Here is a 22,949-nt window from a genome sequence, read left to right as displayed (position 1 = left end):
ATAGAAAATGTTTGGATTTCTAATTGGACACAGTGTTTTAACTGCTTTTTATTTATCTATTTTAAAACGGCCTTTAACGATGCCCTCCCCATCATGTCAACGTTAAAACTAATTTACTACTATCGATCTTATGAAGGGCAATGTATATTTTGTGTTTTTATCATGTGTTTGTATTGTATTTTGTAACGTGTAACTTTTATGGTTTCTCACAATGCAAACCGAATAAAGTACTTTTGAATTGGAAAAAAAGACTCAGGACTTGATATCCATTTTACCTGCCTTTCATTTTGAAAACTGTCTCTTTCATCTCCAGCCTTCTCCTGTCTGCTACTGCTTACTTACTACTCACTACAAAATGGTTAGTGTGTGGAGTGTGGGCCGCAGCTCTGTTTTTGGGATAGAGAGCCTGCTGGAAAGAGTTATATTGACAGGGACTTGAGTTTGGCGAATGTGGACATTACTTGGACTGGCCAGAGAGGGTTGAAGTGGCATCAATTGCTGCCTTTGGTTAAACGCATTGTGGATTTCCAACCCCCTGACCTCATGATGTGCACTGTGGTGGCAATCACCTATGCAAACTGACTGAGGTAGGACTGGAATTCCCAATGAAGGATACCTTTGCACAATTAATGACACTTTTCCCTCACACTGTCTTTGTAAACTCCAATATATGCCAAAGGCAGAAATGGAAGTGTTCAAATCAATTCTGTCAACAGATTGGCAAAGCCACGAAACATGCTCAAAAACTGTTTATGCATTCATCAGAGACCACAACATGGGTTCTATATCTACAACAAGAATCTGCGTTTTGACATGCATGGAATTTATGGAAGTGATAGAGTTTACTTGACCGACGAAGACAACAGGGTTTTTTTCAGCAAACTGAAACTCTGCATCCTGTCTTATGTGTAGATGTCACATACTCACAATGAACACAAAGGCTATTCTCAGAGCCACCGGATTGCCCAAAATGTTGTTCATTGTCTTTATAAAGATTTGTTTTCAATCAATATTAGCAACAACGTTGCAAATAAAAAAAATAAAAGCACACATTGAATAGACACCAGCAAATTGAAAATTCATAACTTTATAGGTGATTCTGTGTATTGCACTGGGTACATCTCTATCTAAATACCTCTATAAAAACACGCATGAGTCTCTGAGTGTGTGTCTGAGTGCATGCCTAAGTGTTTGAGTGGGTCTGTCAGTGGGTGCATAACTGAGAAGATCTGTCAGAGGCTGTGAGAGAGTTGGACTCCATCTATAAGAATGAGTTTGAGTGTCTGAGTGAGTCTGTGAGTGGGTGTTTAAGTTTCAGAGTGAGTCAGTGAGTAGGTGCATGAGTTTCTGAGTGGGACTGTGAGTGGGTGTTAGCCTCTGTGTAGATGAATGAGTGTGTGTGGGTGTGTGAGTGGGTATGTGAGTATATGATTGGGGCTATGACTGGGTATCTGAGTGGGTTCATGAGCAAGTGTATGAGTCTTTGAGTGGGTCTGTGACTCGCTGCATGATTCCCTGATTGGGTCTCTGAGTAGGTACATGAATCACTGAGTGGGTCTGTGAGTTAGTGGATGCCTATTAGATTGGGACTGTGTGAATGAGTCTCTGAGTGGGACTGTGAGTACCTGAGTAAGAGTAGGTGCATGAGTCTCTGAGTGGGCTGTGAGTGGGCTGTGATTGGGTGTGTGAGTGGGTGTGTGAGTCACTGATTGGGTCTGTGAGTTGGGGCATGGGTCTCTGAATGGAACAGTGAGTGGATATATCAGTCTCTGAGTGCATGTGTAAGTGGATGCATGAGTGTCTGAGTAGGGTCTGTGAACTGGTGCATGAGTCTTTGAGTTGTTTTACACTGGGTGCAGGAGTCTTTGAATAGACTTGGTACCTGAGACTTTTAGAGGGTCTGTAAGTGGTTGCATGAGTATCTCAGTGGGTCTGTAAGTGGGCGTGGCTCTGTGAATTGGTGTGAAAGTCTCTGAGTAGGTCTGTAAGTGGGCACATGAGTGTCTAATTGGTTCTGTGAGTGGGTGCATGAGTACCTGAGTGTGTCCATGAGCGAGTGTATAAGTCTTTGAGTCAATCTGTGAATACATGAATGAGACTTTGAGTGAGTCTGTGAGTGGCATGACTCTCTGAGTAGATGTGTGAGTAGGTGCATAAGTCTCTGTGTGAATTCTATGAGTGGGTGCTTGAGTCTCTGAGAAGATCTGTGACTGGGTGCATGCATGTCTGAGTGAATGGGTGATTCGGTACATGAATGTCTGAGTGGGTACATGAATCTTTGAGTAGTTCTGTTAGTCTGAGTGGGTCTGTGAGTAGGTATCTGATTATCTAATTGGGTCTGTTAGTGGGTCATGAGCCTCTAAGTAGGTCAGTAATTAGGCAATTGTGTCTCTGAGTGGGTATGTGAGTTGGTGCATGAAACTTTGAGTGGGTCTATGAGTAGCTGCATGAATCTGAGTGGGTCTATGAGTGGGAATTTGGGTATGTGAGCTTGAGTGTCTGAGTGGGTGTATGAGTGGGTGCATGAGTCTCTGAGTGAGTCTCTGAGTGGTTATGTGGGACTCCGAGTAAGACTGTGAGTGGGTATATTAGTCTTTCAGTGGTTCTATGAGTGGCTGCATGACTGTCTGAGTGGGGTTTGTGAGTGGGTACATGAGTCTTTGATTGGGTCTATAAGTCTGTGAGTGGATGGATAAGCTTCTGAGTGGGTCAGTGAATGCATACATGAGTCTCTCAGTGGGTCTGTGAGTAGGTGTGTGACTCTCTACGTCTCTAGGGGAATGGGTACATGAGCATCTAGTTGGGTCTTTGAGTGGGTATATAAGTTTCTCAGTGGGCCCATGAGCAAGTGTATCAGTCTTTGATTGAGTCTGTGAGGGGGTACATGACTGTGAATGGATGTGTGAGTTAGTGCATGTGTCTCTGAGTAGGATCTATGAGTGTATGTGACTATCAAAATTGGTGCATGTGTCTCTGAAAGGATCTGTGAGTGGGAGCTTGAGTGTCTGAGTGGGTGTATGAGTGGGTGCATGAGTCTCTGAGTGAGTCTCTGAGTGGATATGTGGGACTCCGAGTAAGACTGTGAGTGGGTATATTAGTCTCTGAGTGGTTCTATGAGTGGCTGCATGACTGTCTGAGTGGGGTTTGTGAGTGGGTACATGAGCCTATGAGTGGGTCTGTGAGTGGATGTGAGCCTCTGAGTAGGTGATTAAGTCTCAGTGGGTATGGGAGTAGGTGTAAGAGTATTTAAGTGAGTCTGTGAGTGTGTGAGTGTGTGAGTGTCTGATTGGATGTGTGAGTGGATGTATGAGTCACTGATTAGGTCTGTGAGTTGGTACATGAGTCTTTGAGTGGGTCTATGAGTGGGTATGTGAGTCTGAGTCTCTGAATGGGTCTGTGAGTGGGTGCATGGGTCTCTGATTAGAACAGCGAGTAGATGTATAGGTTTCTGAATACATGTGTAAGTGAGTACAACATGAGTGTCTGAGTAGGGTCTGTGACTGGGTGCATGGGTCTCTGAGTGGGATTTGGGCAGGATACACAAGTCTTTGAATGGATCTGTGACTGAGTGCATGAGACTTTGAGTGGGCCTATAAGTGGGTGCATGAGTAACTCAGTGGGTTTGTGAGTAGGTGTGACTCTGTGAGTAGATGTAGGAGTGAGTGTATGAGTCTCTGGGTAGGTCTATAAGTGGGTACATGAGTGTCTGACTGGTTCAGTGAGTGGGTGAATGAGTACCTCAGTGTGTCCATGAGCGAATATATAAGTCTCTGAGTTGATCTGTGAGTGCATGAATGACACTCTGAGTGGGTCTGTGAGTGGAATGACTCTGTCAGTAGATGTGTGAGAAGGTGCATGAGTCCCTGAGTGGGTGTGTGAGTGGGAACATGAGTCTCTGAGGGAATTATGTGCATGGGTGCTTGAGTCTCTAAGTAGATCTGAGAGTGTGTGCACGAGTATTTGAATGAGTGTGTGATTGGGTAGATGAATGTCTGAGTGGGTATATGAGTGTGTACATGAGTCTCTGAGAGAATCTGTGAGTGGGAGCTTGAGTCCCTGAGAGGATGTGTGAGTGGGAGCTTCAGTGTCTATGTGAGTGTGTGAGTGGATGCATGACTCGCTAAATGAGTGTGAGTAAATATGTGGGTCTCTGAGTGACACTGTGAGTGGGTTTATTAGTCTCTGAGTGAGTCTGTGAATGGTTGCATGACTGTTTGAGTGGGGTTTATTAGTAGTTGCATGAGTGTCTGAGTGGGTTTGTGAATGGGTGCATACGTTTCTCAGTGGGTGTGGACTGGGTGCATGAGTCTTTTAATGGATTGTTGACTAAGTACATGAGACTTTGAGTGGGCCTGTAAGTGGGTATGTGTGTCTCAGTGGGTCTGTGAGTGGGTGTGACTCTGTGAGTGGGTATGGGGTGGGTGGATGAGTCTCTGAGTAGGTCTGTGAGTAGGTATCTGAGTGTTTAATTGGATCTGCGAGTAGGTATGTGAGCCTCTGAGTAGGTTTATGATTAGGCATGTGTATCTCTGAGCAGGTGTGTGAGTGGGGGCATGAGTATCTGAGTGGGTCTATGAGTGGTTGCATGAGTCTCTGAGTGGGTATGTGAGCGGACATGTTTGGCTCTTAATGGGTATATGAGTGAGTACATGAGAATCTGAGTATGTCTGAGTGATCGCATGAGTGTCTGACTGGGTCTATGAGTGGGTGCATGAGTAACTGATTTGATCTGTGACTGCTGCATGAGTATCTGAATGGGTCTGTGAATGAGTGCATAAGTGTCTGAGTAGTTCTTTGAGTGGGTGAGTGAGTGTCTTAGTAGGAATATGAGTTGGTGCATCAGTGTCTGAGTGGGTCTATAAGTGGGTGAATGAATGTCTGCATGGGTCAGTGCATAGGTACAAGTTTGTCTGAGTGGGTCTGTGAATAGATACATGAGATTCTGAGTATGTCTGTGAGTGGTTGCATGAGTGTCTAAGTTGGTTTATAATAGGTGCATGAGTGTCCGAGTGACCCTGTGAGTAGATGCATAAGCCTTTGAGTGGGTCAGTGGGTTTGTGAGTGGATGCATGAGTGTCTGAGTAGGTCTGTAAGTGAGTGCATGAGTGTTTGAGTGGGTCTGTGAATAGATTCATAAGCCTCTGAGTGGGTAAGTGAGTGAGTACATGAGTCTCTCAGTGGGTCTCTCAGTAGGTGTGTATTTGTAAGTCTTTAGGGGAGAGGGTATATGAGCATCTGATTGGGTCTTTGAGTGGGTACATGAGTTTCTCAGTGGGTCCATGAGTGAATGTATGAGTCTTTGATTGGATTTGTGAGTGTGTACATGACTGTTAGTGGGCGTGTGAGTGGGTGCATGAGTCTCTGAGTGGGATCTGTGAGTGGGTGTGTAAGTATTTCAGTGCGTGCATGACTCTCTGAGAGGACCTGTGAGTGGGAGCTCAAGTGTCTGAGTAGGTGTTTGAGTGGGTGCATGAGTCTCTGAGTTAGTGGTGTGAGTAGATCTGTGGGTCTCTGAGTGAGACTGTGTGGTTTATTAGTGGGTGCATGAGTGTCTAAGTGGGTTTGTGAATGGGTGCATGAGTCTCTCAGTGGGTCTGGACTGGGTACATGAGTCTTTGAATGGATCTGTGACTGAGTGCATGAGACTTTGAGTCGGTCTGTAAGTTATGTTATGTTAGCAATCATTTGTAGTGCGCACGGCTACTCGAAAGTGTCCCAGGCGCAAAAGCCTGTGCAGGGGGAAGCACAAGTGGAAGAGGTGGCTAGGCAACTAATCAAAAAGCAAGGTTTTTAGCTGCTTCTTGAACATCCTAAGGTCGTGGTCGTCCCTGAGCTCAAAAGGCAGACTGTTCCAGGCCCTGGCCGCCCTAACAGAGAGGGTGCTCCCTCCTATTCTGGCAAGGCGTTAGCGTGGGATGGCAACAAGGCATTGTCCTGTTGACCGGAGGTGTCTAGATGGCACATAGAAATTGAAATGCCTCCTAAGGTATGGGGGTCCAGACTTGTAGAGGGCACCATGGGCAATGGTCAATGCCTTAAACAGAATGCGCTGGTCAACAGGCAGCCAGTGCAAATCGTGAAGAAACTGCTTGATTCTGGAACTCCCCGGAATACCCAGTAGAATTCTAGCGGACGCATTCTAAATAATCTGCAGCTTTTTTATCTGGTAACGGGGAAGGCCACTGTAGAGAGAATTGGCATAGTCAAGCCGTGAAAGAATTGGGAGCGCAGGTCACCATTTATTTTGTCGCTTTAGGCAGTAGTGGGAGAAATTTCTTAAGGAGTTTCAGTGTGCCAAAACACACTCCTGACAGTTTGTTGATCTGAGTTAGGAATCTGAGGTCCTTCAGGTTTGTAACTGGGCTACCTATGGTTTTTGGCATGGGGAAACCTTCGGGCCACAGGTCATCCCTGAAATTCGGCAGAAAGGTCCCATAGAAGAGGACCTCAGACTTCTCCTCATTACATTTAAGTTGGGCCCACGCTAATCATTTAAAAACTTCCGTCAGGCAGTTTCTAGCTGATTCCACGGATACCTATCTTTTTTACATGTTAAAAGCAGCTGGGTGTCATCAGCATAAGCTATAATTTTGGCACCCAGCCCTTCCGCCAGATAGATCAGTGGTGTCACATAAACATTAAAAAGTAGAGGGCTCAATGTTGAGCCCTGTGGAACACATGTGGTGATACCTCTCGGTGTGGACGAAAAAGGCGGTACCCACACTTGCTGTACTATATTGACCAGGAAGGATTCAATCCAGTCCCCCACTTGGCCTGAAATTCCAATGTTGGACAGACGGGCAAGTAACTGACGATGTAGAACCGTATCAAATGCGTCAGAGAGGTCCAGTAAAACCAGGGCGGCTCTGCCACCAGAATCCCAGCGTGGGTGCATGAGTGTCTAAGTGGGTCTGTGAGTGGGTGTGACTCTGTGAGTGGATATGGGAGTAGGTGTGTGAGTCTATGAATATGTCAATAAGTGGGTACATGAGTGCGTGATTAGGTCTGTAAGTGGATACATGAGTATCTGAGTATGTCTATGAGTGAGTGTATGAGTCTCTGAGTTGATCTGTGAGTGGATGCATGGGTCTCTGAGTGGGTTTGTTAGTGGAATGACTCTGTGAGTGGGTGGATGAATCTCTAAGTGGAGTCTGAGAGTGGATGCATGAGTCTCTGATTGGGTCTGTGAGTGGACATGTTAGTATCTGATTGGGTCTATGAGTGGATGTGTGAGCCTCTGAACTGATCTGTGAGTGGGAGCATGTGTCTTTGAGTGGGTTTGTGAGTAGATACACAAGTCTTGAATGGGTCTGTGAGTTGGTATGTGAGTCTTTGAGTGGGTATGTGAGTGGGATTGTGCATCTCTGAGTGGGTTTGTGAGTCAGTGCATGAGAGTCTGAATATGCCTGAATGGCTGAATGAGTGTCTGAGAGGGTCTGTGAGTGGATGCATAAGTGTCTGACTGGGTCTGTCAGTATATGCATGAGTATCTGAGTAGGTCTATAAGTGGGTACATGCGTATCTGACTGGTTCTGTGAGTGAGTGAATAAGTATCTGAGTGTATCCATTAGTGAGTGTATAAGTCTTTGAGTTGATCTGTGAGTACATGAATGAGACTCTGCTTGGGTCTGTGAGTGGCATGACTCTGTCAGTAGATATGTAAGTGGGTGCATGAGTCTCTGAGTGTGTGAGTGGGTGCATGAGTGTGTGAATGAATTCTGTGAGTAGGTGCTTGAGTCTCTGAGTAGATCTGTGAGTGGGTGTATGAGTATCTGAGTGAGTGTGTGATTGGGTGCATGAGTATCTGAGTAGGTATATGAGTGGGTGCATTATTCTCTGAGTAGGTCTTAAGCCCTCTGAGTGGGATCTGTGAGTGGGTGTGTGAGTATCTCAGTGGGTGCATGAGTCTCCGAGAGGACCTGTGAGTAGGAGCGTGAGTGTCTAAGTGAGTGTGTGAGTGAGTGCATGAGTCTCTGAATAAGTATGAGTGGATGTGTGGATCTCTGAGTGCGAGTGTGAGTGGGTGTATTAGTCTCTGAGTGGGTCTGTGAGTGGGTACATGAGTGTCTGAGTGGGTTTGTGAATGGGTGCATGAGTCTCTCAGTGGGTCTGGACTGGGTGTATGAGTCTTTGAATAGATCATTGAATGCATGAGACTTTGAGTGGGTGTGTAAGTGGGTACATAGGTGTCTTTGTGGGTCTGTGAGTGGGTGTGACTCTGAGAGTGTATATGGGAGTAGGTGAGTGAGTCTCTGAGTGGGTCTGTAAGTGGGTATCTGAGTGTCTAATTGGGTCTGTGTGTGGGTGCATGCACCTCTGAGTAGGTTTCTGATTGGGCACGTGCATCTCTGAGTGGGAGTGGGTACATGAATCTCTGAGTGAGTCAGTGAGGGGATGCATGAGTCTCTGAGTAAGTCTCTGAGTTGACATGTGTTTCTCTTAATGGGTATGTGATTGGGTGCATGAGAATCTGAGTATGTCTGAGAGGTCACACATGAGTGTCTGACTGAGTCTGTGAGTGGGTACATAAGTGTCTGACTGGGTCTATGTGTGGGTGCATGAGTAATTGATTACATCTATGAATGGTGCATGAGTGTCTGAATGGGTCTGTGATTTGGAGCATAAGTGTCTGAGTCATTTTGTGAGGGGGTGAGTGAGTGAGTAGGAATGTGAGTAGGTGCATCAGTATCTGAGTGGGTCTATGAGTGGGTGCATTAATATCTGAGTGAGTGCAAGTGTTTCTGAGTGGGTCTGTGAATAGATGCATGAGATTCTGATTATGTCTGTGAGTGGTTGCATGAGTGTCTGAGTGAGTTTGTAAGTAGGTGCATGAGTGTCTGAGGGGCTCTGTGCGTAGATGCATAAGTCTCTGAGTGAGTCAGTGTGTTTGTGAGTAGATGCATGAGTGTCTGAGTGGATCTGTAAGTGGGCAAAAGAGTGTCTGAGTGGGTCTATGAGTGGATGCATAAGCCTTTGAGTGGGTCAGTGAGTGAGTACACAAGTCTCTCAGTGGGTCTGTGAGTGGGTATGTATCTCTAAGTCTTTAAGGGAGTAGGTACATGAGCATCTGATTGGGTCTTTGATGGGGTACATACGTTTCTATGTGGGTTAATGAGCGAGTGTATGAGTCTTTGATTGGGTCTGTGAGTGGGTACATGACTGTGAGTAGGTATATGAGTAGGTATATGAGTCTCTGGGTTGGTTCTGTGAGTGGGTGTATGAGTATCTCAGTGGGTGCATGAGTCTCTGAGAGGATCTGTGAGTGGGAGCTTTAGTGTCCGAGTAGGTGTGTGAGTTGGTATATGAGTCTCTGAGTGAGTGTGAGTAAATATGTGGGTCTCAGTAGGTCTGGACTGGGTGCATGAGTCTTTGAATGGATCTGTAACTGAGTGCATGAGACTTTGAGTGGGTCTGTAAGTGGGTACATGAGTGTCTCAGTGGGTCTGTGAATGGGTGTGACTCTGTGAGTGGGCATGGGAGTGGGTGTGTGAGTTTCTGAGGGTGTCTGTAAGTGGGTACATAAGTGTATGATTGGATCTGTGAGTGGTTGCATGTGTATCTGAATTTGTCCATGAGCGAGTATATGAGTCTTTGAGTTAATCTGTGAGTGGATGCATAAGACTTTGAGTGGGGTTGTTAGTGGAATACCTCTGTGAGTGAATGTGTGAGTGGGTGGATGAATCTCTAAGTGGGGTCTGTGAGTTGGTGCTTGAGTCTCTGAGTGGGTCCGTGAGTGAATGCATGAGTTTTTGAGTAGGAGTGTGAGTGAATGCATGAGTCTCTGAGTGGGTCTGTGAATCTATGAGTAGACATGTTACTGTCTGATTAGGTCTGTGAGAAGGTGTGTGAGCCGCTGAGTTGGTCTGTGAGTAGGAAAATGTATCTTTGAGTGGGTGTGTGAGTAGATACATGAGTCTCTGAGTAGGTCTGTGACTTGGTGCGTGGGTCTCTGAGTTGGTCTGTGAGTGGGCATGTACATCTCTGAGTATGTTTGTGTGTCAGTGCATGAGAATCTGAGTATATTTGAGTAGCTGCATGAGAGTCTGAGTGGCTGCATGAGTGTCTGAGTGGATCTGTGATCGGATGCATAAGTGTCTGATTGGGTCCGTGAGTATATGCATGAGTCTCTGAGTAGGTCTGTGTGTGGGTATGTGGGTCTCTGTAGGAAAGTGAATTCCAGGGACAGAACTAATCTGTCCGCTTAACAGCGCACAGCTGCAGTCTCTAAGGTTTCTACAAATATTTTGAAAACCTCATTTCTTTAATCCCAAAACATAAATCAATACACAAAATTTGGTAAAGCAATTTTTCTTTCTTTATTTTGACTTTATATCACCAAATTATAAAATATTTAATCAAATTCGGATGTTAAACACAAATTACTTATTTTACAATGATGATGCTATTCCGTGGTTCTCCACCTACCATCAAATGCTAACATATTTTTAATCCTTGACAACCCCCAATGCATTTCGGGTTTGAGGAACCCTTCATCAGGGGGAACAAACATATATGCATTTTATGCTTGTAGGTTGTTTTTGCATTCCAAAAAGCCTCCTGCCCGACAAGCCAAAATTAGTGTTAAATATCTATCTAATTGTAACAATCGTACATCAGAATAACTTTATATAATCTGTGTCCCTTAAGACCCTGAGCTCCAGTGTTCATCTTTTTGCATGGTTTTCTCCCACTTTGTGCCTGATTTAATTTTGAAATGTAAGTGCACTGGATCCCTGCTAACCAGGTCCCCAGTGAAATATCTCTTTCCCAAAACACTGTTCCACGATTGACACAACTTCAGCTACAACAGTCAAATGGGGAGAAACAAGGGGAATATATAACCAGGATGCCCTCTACTCACTTATTCCACAAAACAACAAAGTATGGCTATGGAAACATATAATAATAATAAAAAAGCTTGCATCTCGTGGGTATAGTGTATTACTCCTAGGTGAGGCTATTCTTACTTCTGTAGTCATGCCCACTCATCTGTATTCCTTGTTATTAACAAATCATCAACCACCCATCCCAGGTCACACACCTATCAATCAATAGTGTCAAAGAAAAGATTGTGAAGTTGGTCAGAAAGTGCCTAATATAAGCACCATACATGGAGCTAATGGGTGGTACTCACCAGCTTCCTTGTTCTGTCATCATCAGCACTATCTTGACAGAAACAGAAATGTGACCTAACCACTGAGCTAATCAAAAATAAAGGGGTGAACGAGTGAGGTGTAAATGATACTTTCATCTACCTCCAATCAGGGCTATGGTAGTGCCTCTTCCCACAGGAAGTGGTCACTAAAGGGTGTAGGCACCCTAAAGGTAGATAGCCCATTGGCTAGTACCTGTCTCCCCTTGTAGTGCCCTTAAATTCAGTATTTAGGTGGCTCACCCAGACCTTAACCTCAGTTTAATAAGACCAAAGAAGACCAGGATAAAAGAAGACCTGCTACATGAGAACAGGATCCTTACTGCAGAAAGAAAAGAAGGGTCGCACACCTTGCCAGCTGCAAGAAGGACTCAACAATCACAGCTGCTGTGTCATCCTGAAATCTGAAATGATTCTAAGAATCTCAGAACACCTCATTCTTTGATAAATCACTAAGCAGCTTCCTTGGAGTGAAGGTATCATGCCCCTGCACACCACAGGCTCCGATCCAGTGAAGTTCGGTTTGCCGATTTGCTGCTCCTTGACGACCTTGACGCAGCACCAAAGTAAGAAACGGTACAACAGCTCTGCAGGGTCAGATCTGCCTCTCCAGAAAGTTGGGAGGCACCAGGTACTACCAGAGTGGCAGCATACCAATGCAAAGGGTACCAGACCCCCAATTGGAAAAACTAAGAAGGAGAGTCCCCACTGGACTCCTAAGACACCACAAGCAAGCACCCATTGAGGATCATCGAGGCACCTGAGACTCACTCCCTGAGTGGCCAATCTGTACTGAGATCACCGCTCCTGGTTGCCTGCTACTGACTGCGAGGACTTCAAGGACACACGTCACCCAGCTGACCTGTTTGCTCTGCACCTGGCTTCACCTGCTTCAGCACCAAACAACCACCTTTGCCCCCTTTGCCCCCTTTGCCCCCAGGCCCTTGCAACCTTTTCCCTTCAAGGAGACCCACCGGACATACCTTTATGTCCATCTGTGCAGTGAATTTTCAAGTGGCCCCATTTGTCTTTGCGCACCAGACTCCAAGACCCTCAGCTCCTGCCCGATCCAGGATTTTCCTGAACTTCTCCTTCTGAAACTTTGGACTTGTATGGACATCGAACTACAACGAGAAGGTAAACTTTATTAAAGCGTTGCCTGATTTTATATGCAATTTTCTATTTTCTTTCCATTGATTCCTATGTTGCATAATTGGACACAACTGATACATTTTCCAAACTCTTTAAAAATCGTAACACAAAAAGTACTTACCTTAGAACTGTGTTCTTGGGCAAAAAAAAGACATTTTTTTTTTTTTACAAATTGGTCTCGGATTTATTCTTGAGTGTATCTCATTTATTGCCTGTGTGTGTGACAACACATGCTTAGTACAATCCTTTGATATCCTTATCTGCTTGCCCACAATACCACAAAAAAAGCATTAGAATGATCTACTTTTACCTCTGCATACCAGATGGGAAATCACTGGACTCTCTGCACAGTGTACTTCATTTTAGTGCACCATATAGACAGCCAGCTTCCTATAGTCTCTGAGTGAGACTGTGAGTGGGTGTATCAGTCTCTGAGTGGGTCTGTAAGTGGCCGCGTGACTGAGTGTGTTTGTGAGTGGATGCATGAGTCTCTGAATGTGTCTGGACTGGGTGCATGAGTCTTTAAATGGATCTGTGACTGAGTGAATGAGAGTATGAGTGAGTCTATAAGTGGGTGCATAAGTGTCTCAGTTCGTCCGTAAGTGGGTATGACTCTCTGAGTGGGTGTGTGAGTCTCTGAGTGGGTGAGTGAGTGGGTGTGTGCGTCTTTGAGTGAGTCTGATTGCATCTGTGAGTGGGTGCAGGAGTATCTGAGTTGGCCCATGAGAGAGTGTATGAGTATAAGTAGATAGGTGAGTGGATGCATGAGTGGGTCATTGAGTGTCATGACTATGAGTGGGTTGGTGAGTCTCTGAGTGGGTCTGTGATTGGGTCTGTGAGTATGTGTATGAGTGTCTGAGTGGGTGTGTAAATAGGTACATAAGTCTCTGAGTGGGTAAGTGAGTGGTATGACTGTGAGTCGGTGTGTGAGTGGGTAAGTAGGTCTCTGAGTGGGGTCTGTGAGTGGGTGCATGAGTCTTTGAATGGGTGTATGAGTAGGTGCATAAGTGTTTGAGTAGGTGTGTGAGTGAGTACTTGTCTGAGTGGGCAAATGAATTAATGGATGCATGAGTCTCTGAAAAGGTGTGTGAGTGGCGGCATGGGTATCTCAGTCAGTGTCTAAATGCACAAGTCTCCAAGTGTATCTATGAGTGAATGCATTAGTGTCTGAAGGAGTCTGAGAATGTTTTTTTATTTTTTGGGCTATATTCACAAATTATATCACGGGATCAAGGAGACAGGCTCTCCGAAATGCTCGTACGTTTTTGTTGCCACTTGTTTTGCAATAAATGAATTCAGAAATTTAGAAAGTGGTGATTGCAGTCTACCTTTTCCTACCCCTGGACAATGAGGATGGGACTGAGGAGTGGATTGCTACCCTGCTGCAATCTGCTACTTGAAGAGGCTGGGACAGAAGCTAATCTATTGCTGTTGGGGGAGATACATACATACATACATACATACATACCCATATGTATATATTCACTGAAAGAACCATAGGTTTGAGACCATATATAGTTAGCTGGATATTTCAATCATACAAACCATTGAAATTCCCATATATAGTTAGTTGCACTAACTATATATTTTGCGCACCCGCAATCCACTGCTGATGATGTCACATATTACATCATTCATGACATGGTCAGTGACATCACTGATGACATCACTGATGACATCTCAAATGACATCACTGATGACATCACTGATGACATCATCCAGTGACTGTGTTTCTGTAAAGTTTAAATATGTTTTACATATTGAAGAATGAGTGGATGTATAAGTGTCTGGATGAAGGATTTAGTAGGTGCGTGACTGACTGTATGAGTGAGTGATTAAATGCGTCTTACTGAATGCATGGGTTAGTGACTAAACTGTCTGAATGTTGGCATCATTATGTCTGTTGTTGTGCAAGCTGCTGCATGTGTTGATTATTAGCTATATGAGTGGCTATATGGGTTATTGATTAGTTGCCCAAGTATTTGAATGGGAGACTGAGTGTGTGTGTGAGTGCTTGAAAGTTGTGTGACTCTGTGCAGATCAACGTGTACTTGTATCAGTGATTGTATAAGAGAGTAAGTATGTGTTAGTATATGTTTGAATAAGTAAGGTGTTGTGTGTATAACTGTATAGTTGAAGAAATGGAAGTGTGATTAATTCTTTGCATATCTGACTAGATGTGTGAGTAACTCCATGGATGAGTGGCAGAATGTGAGTGTCTGTATAGGTGTATGAGTGCATATGATAGTGTTGTATTGATGAGTGACTGTATGTAAGAGTGATTCTATGTGTGAATGAGTGACTGAGTGTGTAGACCTAGGAATCAGTGTGTGCGTATGTAGTAACTGGTATTGGTGTGTCAATGGTTTCAAGAATGGTAGTCTGTATTTAACACTGGGTGTTTCTTAGGTTATATTAGAGTGTAAAGACGTGCATCGTATTATCACATGAATGATATCGTCAGTGATGTGATTAGTGATGTCAATTGAGATGTCATCAGTGATGTCATCAGTGATGTCATGTGAGATGTCATCAGTGATGTCATCAGTGATGTCACTGACCATGTCATGAATGATGTAATATGTGACATCATCAGCAGTGGATTGCAGGTGCGCGAAATATATAGTTAGTGCAACTAACTATGGGCCATATGTAGGTGGCCAAATACCGATCGGTAACACCGAAAATGGGTTATTTTCGGTGTTACCGACAAATATTTAGCCATGTGAGATGTACGTAATACCGAATAGATTTGATAATAACGAATCGGTATTAAACATAAGTTACCGACTTGAAATTACCGAAACAATGAATACCGAATCGGTATAAACGATTCGGTAAAAAGCCAAAAAATGCTATGTAGCAAACCTCGGTAATACCGATTTAGCTCAAAATCGGTAATAACGAATCGGTATTTAGCACGTTTTAGGAGCATGTGGTAATCAGGAGCAGTCTATATAAACAGACCCAAAATGCATCAGTGTGAACACAATGGCAGGCCTCTATCTCATTGCAAGGCGGCTACGCCTGAGAGCAGCAGGAATGAGGATCTGGAGACGTGAGGAGCGGGTGTACAGATTACGCATCACTTTGTTCCAATTGACAGACCCAGAAATACATGAGAGAAACAGATTGCACCCAGACACCATCCTGGAGCTAATACGGGACCTAAGACCCTATCTGGAGCATCAGACGCCAAGGGCCCACGCTATCCCCACCCATGTCCAGGTACTCTGCTGCCTGCACCTCCTTGCATCAGGAAGTTTCCAGGGTGTGATAGCAGCAGTCGGTGGAGTGTCACAGAGCTGTCTATCCCGTTTCTTCAACACCTTCCTGGACGCCATGATGGACAGAATGGAACATTACATTTCTTTCCCCAGTACACAGGCGGAGCTGCAGAGAACCAAGCTGGAGTTCTATCAAATTGCCCATTTCCCCCACTTGATCGGCTGCATCGATGGGACCCATATTCCCATCTGCCCACCTGCAGCAAGTGAATACATTTACAGAAACCGTAGATCCACCCACTCAATCAATGTGCAGGTGATCTGCAATGCCAAACACATTAAAACAGAAATCGTGGCAAAATACCCCGGGAGTAGCCACGATGCTTACATCTTCAGGAACAGTGGCATACATACATGTCTGCTTGCTGGTGAATTTGCCGACGGATACATACTAGGTAAGTAAATGTCACACACCCTGATGTACACCCTGGCACAAGCTGTTGGTCACACCAATGAATGCCACTTACTTCTGTTCATAGGTGACAGCGCATATGCCCTCCGGCCGTATCTACTCACACCATATCTGAACCCAACCACCCGAAGGGAGAGTAGATACAATGTGGCACATAGGAGCACACGCAACGTGGTGGAGCGCACTTTTGGTTTGCTCAAAAGCAGATTCCGTTGCCTCCACAAAACAGGAGGTGCGCGTCTGTACAGCCCCATCAAATGTTGCAAGATAATTGCTACGTGTGCAATGCTACACAATCTGGCCACTAAAAAAGGAACAGCAGTGGAACTAACTGAGTCAGAGGACAAGGACAAAGACAACCCTCAGCCAGAGCCCAGCGCGGCTGGTGCTGCTATTGAACATGATGGGAGACAGAGACGGGCAGAGATTACATCAAACTATTTCTGAGTGAGTAACGACACTGAGGCATTTCAAATTACATGTAGAGGTGTTTATTTGGCACACCTCCATCATTGTGAGCATTGTCCAATTGGACATGGGTTACATCACCCATCACATGCATGTGGACAGCCATTGTCCTTCACTTCTTGCGTCCCCGTGCTGCACGTGCACGGTCCCCATCGACACTGTCTTGTGAGTTGGACCGTTCCTGTGCTGGGACGTTTCGTCCACTACGCCTCCTGCACTCGGTGGGTGATGGTGTAACGCTACCACGGCTGGTAGCCTCCTCACTGTCCCCCCCCCTTCCATATTGGAGGCCTTGGCATTCTGCATGAGCTCTAGCACTAAGGTCATGGACACCATCCCCCTGGCCACATCCCTGCTGCAATGCGCCATCTCCTCCTGCATGGCGATGGACCGGCGACACATCAGTGATGTCGTAGTGGCCAGCCGGTTCACCGACTTGGTATAGTCCTGGAGTCTCAGTCTCTCCCGGCGCATGCCAACACGGTCCTGCTCGAAGCTGGCTGCAGAGGTTGTCCACCGAGGTAGCTACCCTCTCCATCCCTGCAGACAAATGCTCCCCCATGGCACTGATGCCCTTCTCCATCTTGTGCATTTGTCTGTTAATGTTTGCCACCTCCCTGTGTAATGTCTTCATCTCCCTCCATTGCAGGCGCTGGACCTTCAGCATGTTGCCTTCCAGTCCAGCAAACACACTGTCACCCTGCTCAGATGCCACTGGACTGTCTGGCCTTGCCCTGCGGCGTCTTGATGAGAAGTGGGCGCTCTCGGATGCAGAACCAGCCCGCTCCCTGTTGGATCTTTCTATGATAGGACTTTGTTCGCGCTGTCTGCCCTTCTCCTCCGACTCCTCCATCGGCTGGAGGGTGATCACGGCATGCCTCCTGCCTGACTGTGGTGGTGATGGTGGTGGTGGTGGTGTTGGTGAACGTCGCAGTGGTGACTGAGTGAGAGGGGATTGCGGCCCTCCCTGGCGCTGTGGTGATGTCTGTGGTGGAGGATTGGCTGGCTGCAATGGCGCAGAGCTGGTGTTCCCTGCAGGCATGCTGTCTTCATCCTGTTCACTCCCCTCTGGCCTGGCTGACCTGCCTCTGCTGCCCTCAGCTGCACTGCGAGATGACTCACCTGAAATGACACAAATGTAAATATACTCAATGCTCTGTCTGCAATGCCATTGCATTAAAGTACATGCCAACAGTGCACAGTGGTTGTCCTGACCTATCCAATTGTTTTGCCATGCTATTGTGTTAGCTGCCCTGACAGTCCTGATCATGAGTTCACACTGACTACATCACCCAGAATGCATTGCAGGTAACCAGTAAGACATGGTGTGAAGTGGGAGCACTTTACCACTATGGGGGTTGGGGTTGGGGAGGGGGTAGGGCAGCATGCTGGGCATGCTTCTTACCTTGTTTTCTAGCTGCTCTGGCGGAGCTGTCTGCGTCTCCCACGCCACTCACACTCTCCCGCTGGATGGTGGACTCCACCATCTGTTCCAGTGGTGTTGGTACTGGGGCTCGATTTTTTCCTCCTCCAGTTTTCCCTGCCAGCCTATGTCTCTCTAATAACCTCAGTTTTGCTGTTTTTCTGAGGTCGTACCACCTCTTTCTGATGTCCTCTATGGTGCGCAGGGTCACACCTATGGCATTGATCTTGTCCCGAATGCCACTCCATATTTGCCTCTTCTGTGCCTCTGGCACTTGGTGGGACTGGGCTCCAAACAGCTTGTGGTACTCTTGGGTGACATCCTGGATCAGGATCTCAAGCTCCTTGTCGCTGAACTTGAGTTTTCTTTTTCTTTCACCTCCCTCCTTCTCCCTGTCCTGGCTTGCCATTTCAATGCTTGTTCAGTGCTTATTCCTCCTTTCTTGTGGCTGTGTTGCTGCTGGCTCCTCAGCTCTCCTGCCTGCCTGCCTGCCTCACAGTGAGCTCCAGGCCCTGTGCACCTGGCTGGGTGTGGCAACTTCCTGTTTGGGAAGTAATTGGGTGTGTCAGGATTGGCTGATTCACCAAAACGCTATTTTTTAAATTACCGATTTGGTATTACCGATTTCGGGTGTGGATTCGGTAACACCGAATCGGTAATAGCCTTTCGGTATGTATTTTTATTACCGATTTGTTCACAATCGGTATTTAATAACGATTCGCAACGAACCGGTAATGTTTAACGAATTTTTACCTACATCACGTTTACCTCATTCTTAATACCGATTCGGTATAATTCGGTATTAAGGATTCGGTATTCGCTATTTACCTACATATGGCCCTATATATGGGAATTTCAATGGTTTTGTATGATTGAAATATCCAGCTAACTATATATGGTCTCAAACCTATGGTTTTTTCAGTGAATTTTCAAGGTTTTGTAAATGCAAATTCCTAACTATATATGGTCTCCAACCTATGGTTTTTTCAGTGAATTTCATTGGTTTTTAAAAAGCAAATATCTATAGCTGTAAAATATATTCTTTTTTATAATGATTACTTTTTTTTCTATGTATGTAATACAATTTTTGAAAAGTTTAATATTTTTTTTTTTTTTGCCCAGGTGCTCTTCCGTTGCGCGCACCGGGCAGTGCACCGGTAAGCGCAGTTTCGTGCAGCGCCCCGGTGCGCGTAACGGAGAGCGCTCGTTAGGGCATTTCCCGCGATCGAAAACAACATCGTGACGCATCGCGTAAGCGTGACGTATCGCGTAGCCGCGTGATGCGTCTCATGACGCGCCACGTAACTGTGACGTATCGCGTTGCCGCGCAATACGTCTTATTTCGCGCTTCGTAAACGCACTCGGAAGCGCTCTATGGCGCGACCTAGAGCGCGTAACGTAAGCACGCGGGAGAGCGTAACGTAAGCGCAACTGGTCATGTGACTTGGAAATAACACTTTTCATTGGTTCAAAACTTTTTTTTTTCAAATGATGTAAGCCCCACCTTTTTCCTCACTCTGACTTTCTACTTTGAGAGAGGAAGACCTGTATCTGATTCTGACAATGGCATCATTAGTAGCTGCAGCTGGTGGACCCCCTTCACCACCACAACCACCTAGAAAGGAAGGACCACCATCCCAGTTCCTTGTCCCTGAACAAGAAGAGGATGAGGAGGAAGAACAGGAGGAGGAGGAACAACCCAGGCAATTTTTGCCTGAAGAGCCAAGACAGAGGCACATAAAAGTGCATTTTATTTGGGACTTCTTCTCCCACCCTCCTAGGCAGAAGAAAGTGAATGCCCCTAAGGTTAAGTGCCTTATTTGCGGAGATATTCTTTGCAGGGGCAATCCCAACAAAAAATATTCATTCGGCAATTATACTATGATGCGCCACATGCAAAGGTTGCATCCTAATAATCTTGCTCAAGCAGAGGTTCGTGCCATGGCGCAAAATCTGAAGAACCCACAGCCCAGCACCTCCTCTGCCGAAGTATCACATGCAGCACCTGAAGGACGGCAAATGGTGCCCAATGTTCAAAAAAAATTTGGCAGCATCAAAATTGTATGTATCTTCTGTGGCAAGACGCTGTGCTATGGGGAACTAAGCGTGACCTTAATAGGCAATGCGGTGGAAAACCATCAATGTAACCAAAAGAAGAAGCAATAAATCTTTTTTTTTTGCTCCTGTTGAGCCATTTGTAATTCCTTTTTTTGTTGTTCCCCCTAAAAAACACCCAAAAAATTATAAAAGTGTTCAAAAAATCAACAAAAAATAAATGTTCAGAAAAATAATAAAAAAAATATAAAACAACAAAAACATTAAAAAAAAAGTTCTTTTCAGAACTACCTCCCATTTTTAAAAAATTACTAAAATTTTTAGCACTCTTGACTTCATTTTTCTCATGGGTTCGCTTCCCGGTGCGAGTACCGGTGAGCGCCCCGTTAGCGCAATCAAAAAAAAAAGGAAAAAAAAACAAGAGAAGGAGAGCATAAGAGAAAGAGAAAGAGAGAGTAATGTTAAAGAGACAGACAGCTAGAGGGAGCAACACAGAGGTACTGTGTAATACATAGTAAAACAGTATAAAGATATAAGAAAGTGTAAGAGATAAAATGAAAAAAATATAAGGCAGTGAAACAAAGAAAGAGAGAAGAAGAATACTAAAGCAGAGACACATGTAGAATGTGAGTAGCTGTAAAGAGTAAAAGGAAAGAGAAAAAATGATGTACAAATAAAAGGTAATAACGGAACCAGATTTAAATAACACTGGTGAGGGAGAGAGAGAAAAAAGTAGTGTGCATAACTAAAGAGGGATGAAATAAGATGGATAAAATCGACTAAAGTTAAAACATGTGGATTGACAGAGAGAAACAACAGAAAGAAGAAGTGACAGAAAGGGAATAATTGAAGCAGCAAAGAAATGTAAATAACGTAGTGTGCTTGAACTTCAGGGAGAAAGCATAACGAACAAGTAGTGAAAGAGTGAAGAGACAGAGACAATTACAGTAAGAGAGACGGACTGAGTGAACGGGAGTGAGGAACTGTGAGAACAGAGGGACTGAGAAAAGGAGTGGAAGGAGTGCAGTAAGTAAGTAATAGAAAAGGAATGAGGGAAGAAGCAAAGGAAGGGAACTGAGGGTTAAGGAAATAAAGCAGGGGAACTGATAAAAGTTGAATGTGATAAGGATGTATGGGGAACAGTACTAAACACTTACCTTATAATTATTGTTAACTTGATTAGTTGTTTTTTGTACACTTTCAATCTGTGAAAGAAAGAACAAAAATTTGAAAAATATTAAAACATGCATTTTAAAAATAGAAAACACAAGGCAAAAGGTCGAAAATCATACAATTTTTCAAAGAAATAAAGTCAGAAATAAACATTCAGAAAGGAAAATAAAGTAACGGTGAAAGACAGACAGAGACAAAAAGAAATAGAAATAGAGTAAATTACTAAGAGAATAAAAAGGTGGATAGATTCAGTGACAGAAAAGAAGGATAGAAGAGAAAAATAAACTTAAGATGTGTAAGATACTAAAAGAATGTGAGTAAGGTCAACTAAATAAGGAAATGGTGAATAAGGAAAAGAGAGTGAGGGAGAGAGGGGACAGAGGAAGTGAAGGAAAGACTGTCAGATACAGACTGAGTGAGGCAACAAAAAAAGATAAATGAGTGAGGGTGAGTTATACTAACTGATTGCAACAAAAAAGGTGAACCCAAAAATATTTAATTAAGAAAACAAAGGGAGAAAAAAATGGAAAAGAGAAGCGAAGCAGAGGGACTAAAAGCTGAAAAATGGTGCAAGGGAGAAAAGATAAAAGCAGACTTAGAATAGGGAAACAAAGGTTGAAAGATAAGTGGAGTTAGAGAACAAGGGTGAAAGAGAGTAAAACAAAAGGCAATGTGAGTAAGTAAAGAGGATTGATAGAGGGTAGTAAAAGACGAGTGAGCATGAGACAAGACGAGTACAAATTAAAATTCACAATACAAAGTACAGAATTAATTATACATGTTAAATGGTTTATTTTTGCTGTTCTCAGAATATATCAAATTTCACTAAAAACAGTGAGTTGAAGGTATTCATCATATAACAGCGGGAAAAAAAACACAATCAAAATGATTGTGTTTAAAAAACCCATATAATATAACAAATCAGAAATCTGAACTCATCAAAAGTACACTTACTTTCCATGACGTCGAATGATATGCTATGAACAACTTATCATTGGAAAATACTCTGTTGTGCTCTAAGAAATCCGTGCCCGCCACTTTCTGAAAGAAAAGTTCCATCTTTTTGAGGAATATGTTAGAAACTATAAATGACTTTTTGCTCTGTACCACACTTCTCCACAAGGCCAAATAGTGTAAGAGCCATTTGAAACTCTTGAAATTCCTCAAAGCAAATCCCGACATTTTCATTTTTCCCGACTTTCAGAAAGAAAACGTTGAAAATCACTTTCACAATCTTGTACTAGTAATATCTCCCCTTCTGGCTCACACATGTTCCACATTTCCTATAACACTGATACCGCTTACTATGAGGCACACTTACACTACCTCTCTGACTACTACAATTATTTAATTCTCTAGATCACTGTTACTCACAAAGCAATTTAAAACAGCAGATTAAATTATATCAACTCCTCGAATCATTATAGGCCAGTTACCTACCCTAAAATTTCGGTTCTAAAAACACTAGGTAAAAAATTTTAAAAGTCAAAAGGCAAACGTTTGAAAGTCAAATGGGAATCACTGCAGAAAGACCAGCCTTTTTTACATTTTAAATAAGCTGTGTAATGTCCTGATGTTGTCGATGGACCGTCATGTTATATAATAGCTGCAGTTACAAATGTTCTTCCTGAAATCGACGACTGTGAAGCCACAACATTTTTAATTAAAGTTGACAACTTACTTCCATCAGGTCTACATCGTTGGAACATTAAAATGACATAACACCCATAAGTTTGTATAAATAATGTGGACAGCATTGCAGACTTACATTGGCTCTACTCCATGTTTTGATTGGCTGATTGAATTAGCTTATTAAAAGAAACTGTT

The sequence above is a fragment of the Lissotriton vulgaris genome, chromosome 3_1 (assembly GCF_964263255.1).
Source record: "Lissotriton vulgaris chromosome 3_1, aLisVul1.2, whole genome shotgun sequence".
NCBI classification, from domain to species: Eukaryota; Metazoa; Chordata; class Amphibia; order Caudata; family Salamandridae; genus Lissotriton; species Lissotriton vulgaris.
The sequence above is the reverse complement of the archived record's forward strand: the minus strand, read 5'-3'. Positions refer to the sequence as shown.